Source organism: Bison bison, unplaced genomic scaffold, assembly GCF_000754665.1.
Source record: "Bison bison bison isolate TAMUID 2011002044 unplaced genomic scaffold, Bison_UMD1.0 scf7180017864251, whole genome shotgun sequence".
In the NCBI taxonomy this organism is placed as follows: Eukaryota; Metazoa; Chordata; class Mammalia; order Artiodactyla; family Bovidae; genus Bison; species Bison bison.
In genome coordinates, this window is record NW_011494823.1 from 2001861 (window position 1) to 2007380 (window position 5520).

Below are 5520 nucleotides of genomic sequence, written 5' to 3' on the forward strand. Positions count from 1 at the left end.
CATCTGTTGGATCATCAAAAAAGCAAGAGAATTTCAGAAAAACATCTACTTCTGCTTTATTAACTACGTCAAAACCTTTGGCTGTGTTTGGTCACAGCAAACTGTGGAAAATTCTTAAAGAGACAGGAATACCATTGGTTGGTTGGGAACATTGGTTCCTGTTAACATTGGTTAACCAGTGATAATGCTACATGTCCTACACTATATAGGTTAGTGTTGTGCAATGAGGTCTGAGGTACACGTGCAAGTGATGTCCCAGTCCCACAGGCCAGGAACATGTGGTGTGACACGAACCATCACCACACTTCCCCTCACCTGAGGAGGCTTTCACAGCATTTCACACTTACTTCTGATGTGACAGATACTACAGCCCCCTCACTGTAGAGAGTGGTGCAGGGGTGCTCCTGACATGACCACTAACCATAAATTCTCTACCTGAGGGGACTGTGACAGCAGTGTATGTGTCCCTCAGACATGGCTGATACCACCGGCCTCCTCACCAGTGGAGGCCGTCACAGCAGTTCAAGGGTACCTCAGAGGTGACTGGTCACACAGGTCCCCTTTCCTGAGGAGACAGTGACAGTGACGCACTTGTGCTTGAGACCTGACCACCAGGCGCATATCCCCTCGCGTGACCAGCTGCCACAGTACCTGCACCTCACTTGTGGCCAACAGCACAAGCCGCTTCACCAGAGGAAGCTGTCCCCCGGCAGAGGGGAAGACATCTGGGGGGTGGCCTCTCAGTGACTATGGTGGTGATAATATAGAAAAAGTATATATAATATATAATACAGATAATATAGAAAACTTCTTCACAGCACTTCATGGCTTACAAAGAACTCTCGCCTAGAGTGTCTCACTAAACCTTCACTCCAGCCAATATAGCCGCTACTGTTACCTACTATTCATGAAGGGGAGACAAAGAGAGAAGTGACGTCATTGCCCAAATGGAGGAGCTGGGATTCGAACTCAAGTGTGTGGCCCCCAAAGCCAATGGCACACTGCCTCCTGGTGGAAGAAACGATGGTGACAGTGGTGAGTGTGCTGGAGGCCCCAGTGATGGCCCTGGATTCTGGACTCTCCTCCCCAGCACTCCAGGAGCCTCCTGCCCACACCAAGAGGCAGCCCAGTCTCTCCCCCAATGTATTTATAACTTCCCTTTCCTCCTTGGCACCTTCTTTTTCCAGCCTTTTGGATCTGTCGAAGCCTGACGCCAGGGAAGGTGAGGAGCAGTAGGAACGAGATGGAGATAGACAGAGCGTCACTGACAACTTGCCAGGGCAGAGTGGCTTAGGCAGCTGGCCTCCACTGGGTGTGGGAGCAGGGCAGGGAGGAATTTAGAGGGCCAGGCTGTCTTCTGTTTGGAGCTCAAAAATATTCCTGAGATGGGACATCCCTGATGGTCCGGTGGTTAAGACTCCACCCTTCTACTGTAGGGAGCACAGGTTCAGTCCTTGGTAAGGGAAATGAGATCTTATATGCCACACAGTGTGGCCACAAAACTAAATAAAATAATTTTTTAATAAAAAGTAAAGGAACCTATAAATTTAAAAAAAATATTCCTGAGATACATGGACTCCTCCTGGAGACGTTTCTGGACCACCCCACCCGCTTTCTCAGATGGCAGAGACCTGGAATGGGAATGTTATGGGCCTGCCCACAGTCCCGGGAGGGAGGCAGGGTCGGGGAACCTTGGTGGAAGGTGCTTCTGACGACTGCTGGCCCCCTTCGCCTCTTCTCACCCTGCACCTCACCAGTACAGAGCTTGCACAGAACAGACTCCCGTTCAACAGAAGAGGAAATAGAACCTCAGAGAGCTCCAAGCCAGGCTTGAACCCAAATTGGTCTGCCCCCAGCGTCTGAGCACATATCCACTCTATGGCATCTCAGACTCATTCGATGGAGAACAAACTCCATCTAAGAAAGACAGAGTGAGAGAAGCCAAGGAGAGAGAGAGTGGACATTTGGGAAACTGAGTAGCTCTCTGCTCTGTAACACCTGTTCCTCTAGCTTCAAAACTCTCCAAAGTTGCCCACACCCCATCCTCTGGCCAATAGCACAGTTTACAATTACATGGAGATGTTTTCACAAACTTTTTCTCCTTTGTGTGGTTGGTTGGCTCAGAGGCTAGACTAAGAATTAGCAAACCTGAGATCTCGATTATGCCTTGACCTTGTGAACTGGGCAATTCCTCTCGCCTCTGTACCTCAGTTTCCTCGCCTGTCACATGGGGCTCTGAATTGCTGTTCAATTGGTGGGAAAGCCTCCATAGACCACAGAGTTCTGTGCCCCAGTGAGGACTATTAATATTGTTGTTCTCATATCAGCAAAGCCCAGTGGTAGCTGCTAACCAGCCACTTGGGAGTCCCCAGAAAAGCAATACACAGGTCCCTGATAGAAGGAGGCCTCAGGGGACAGGACCCCAGCAAGCTAGGGATGAGGGCTTAGGGGTCTAATGAATCCAGTTTCAACCCCAGCCTGGTTCTCCCTACTGAGGTGACACTGGCCTGGGGAGAGGAAGGGGCAGCTGGAGTGGCCTGAGCTACAGGTGAGCTGAGCCCCCCTCATGTAGACTTGGAGGCTACAAGGAAGTGCCCAGAGCCTGTCAGAGCCCAAGGAGGGACAAGGCTCTGGAAGGGCATGGTTTAAGGGGGCAGACAGTCAGGCACCTTCACCCCACAATGAAAGGGGCTCCAGGAGAAGGGAAATGGGCTAAACTCTTTCTGCCTCAATTTATAGCATTGCAGGCTGACTTCCCAGTTGGTGCTAGTGGTAAAGAACCTGCCTGCCAATGCAGGAGACGTAAGAGATGTGGGTTCGATCCCTGAGTTGGGAAGATCCCCTGGAGGAGGGCATGGCAACCTGCTCCAGTACTCTTGCCTGGAGAATCCCATGAACAGAGGAGCCTGGTGGGCTACATACAGTCCATGAGGTTGCGAAGAATAGGACATGGCTGAAGCTACTGGGCATGCAGGCTGGCTGCTGACTCACTGACTGTGTGACTATGGCCAGGCACAGCCCCTCTCTAGGCCTCCTCCTCCCTATTAGCAACAGTAAGGGAGCAGGGCCAGAAGCTTTCACAGAATCAAGGGTCTGATTCTGCAGGACGCTGGAGGGAAAGCCCTGGAGGTGGTCAGGACAACTCTGTGTAAACACTGAGAAGCGAGGTGCTGGGCCCCATGGAAATGCTGGTTTTACAGGAGATGAGCTGGCTCAGTCTCCAGCCTCAAGAAAGCGGCAGGCTGGTGAGGGAAACATGAATGATCCAGGCTGTCAGACAGGGGTGCTTCAGTGCCTCTTCCATGGTGGACTTTTAGGAGCCCTGGGCAGGGAGTCGGGCATCTGACTTTCATCTCTTTGTGTGACCTTGGTTGAGCAAGTCAAGCTCCCTTCTCTGAGTTACTTTATTGGATAAATGAGGGGAGGGCCATGGGAAGTGGACTACATTGCTTGCTTATAAGGATGCTTCTGGCTCTGATATTCTGTGACAGCCCTGCAAACCTTGCACAAACCTCACACAACTCACTTACATGGGCTCAGTCAGGGGGGAGAGAACAGCATCTCAGAATTGTATCAACTTCCCCAGAAATATGGTTTGTATTAATTTAGATGCTAAACCAAAAGAAAGTAAAAATCCCTGCTGATTAGTCCATTATGGGAAAAAGTTAAGTTGAACTCGGGTTAACTGTCTCATTCATTAATTCATTTATTTAAAAGTATTTGTTGAGGGTTTATTATGAGCTAGGTTCTACCAGGCACAAAGTGTACAACAGTTTTACTCAGGATGGGTGCTCTGACTGCCATGACTTTTTTGCATGCAGAAGCATCCAGTCCACCTCTTCTTTAAGTCATTTCTTTCTTTTTTAAAAAATTCATTTGGTGCATCAGATCTTAGTTGCAGAAGGTGGGATCTTTCCTTATGTTGCAGACTCTCGAGTTGTAGCTCACAGGCTCAGTAGCTGTGACTCTCAGACTTAGTTCCCCTGCAGCATGAGGGGTCCTAGTTCCCCAACCAGGGATCAAACCTGGGTCCCCTGCATTGCAAGGCAGTTTCTCAACCACTGGACCACCAGGGAAGTCCCCTTAAGTCACTTCTTGAGGATAGCATTTTTTTTTTTCTAGCCATGCAGAGCCTCTGTTTAGTAACCAGTCCACTTGAAACTGTTTGAAAACACCCTCAGAACAAAAGAGAATTCATAACTGTCTCTGATAGCAGTCTAAGAAACAGAAAGAGGAAAAGGAAAATTTTGGCCTATTTTTTTCCCAAGGTGAAAACCAGAGCTTCTGAATCCTCCAGGTGGCCTATCTTGGTGGAAAGAGTGTAAGACCAGATCTAGAGGCCTAGATTCCAGGACGAAGGCTGGTGCAGACCAGCTGTTGACCTGAGGCTGCTCGCCATTCCCACCCCGGTCTGAAGATTCATTTGTGAAAGAAAGGGTCAGGGACTCAACTGTCTACAAGCAATTTTCGTGCTTACATAATCTTTGACACAAGAAGGGGTTTGTTAGAAGAGGGAGAGAAGCTGGGATGGTTCTGGAAAATCAAGTGGATCAGCTCCAGGGGTTCCTGGGGCAGAGAGGCAGTGAACATCAACGTAATCTGGCCCTGGATCACTCAGTCAAGGGGAAGGGTGAGTGAACACTGCCATTGGCTCAGTTCTGAGGGTTGGAAAGTCTCACTCTGGGGGCCTTGGGCTGCCATGCATCCTCAGTAGCTTTCTTCAGTGGTCTCCCAGGGGTGGAGTTACTCTCTGCAGAGGGCTTGGCTGTCTCTCCTGACATTGCTTCTGAGATGTTTTAGTTCCCTGTGGTGCACTCTGGACTGGGGCCCAGGCAATGGGCATGAAGTAGCTAAACAGTGATACCTGCTGAGCTACAGCAGCTGAACGTGGGGAAGACCATGGAGTGGTCCGGGAAGTGCCTGGGAGTCTGGTTTTTTCTTTTTTCCCCAGTAGGTGGAGAATCCATGTTCCACTTGGATTCACTGGGGAAAATGACTCCTTTTACCAAAGGCATATAAAATGCTCCTACCCTAGTAGGGCGATTAACATTTCAGTTTGCCAGGGACTAAGGGATTTCCTCAAGAGGCAGGTCAAGTGGTCTGGTATTCCCATCTCTTGAAGAATTTTCCACAGTTTATTGTGATCCACACAATCAAAGGCTTTGGCATAGTCAATAAAGCAGAAATAGATGTTTTTCTGGAATCTCTTGCTTTTTCCATGATCTAGCAGATGTTGGCAATTTGGTCTCTGGTTCCTCTGCCTTTTCTGAGACCAGCTTGAACATCTGGAAGTTCACAGTTCGGATATTGCTGAAGTCTGGCTTGGAGAATTTTGAGCATTACTTTACTAGCATGTGAGATGAGTGCAATTGTGCAGTAGTTTGAGCATTCTTTGGCATTGCCTTTCTTTGGGATTGGAATGAAAACTGACCTTTTCCAGTCCTGTGGCCACTGCTGAGTTTTCCAAATTTGCTGGCATATTGAGTGCAGCACTTTCACAGCATCACCTTTCAGGATTTG

The 5520-nt window shown here is 49.1% G+C and overlaps 1 pseudogene; it reads left to right on the forward strand.

Moving 5' to 3' along the window:
- Positions 1 to 947: 947 nt before the first annotated feature.
- Positions 948 to 5520, forward strand: part of LOC104994126 — an 8413-nt pseudogene continuing 3840 nt past the window's right edge.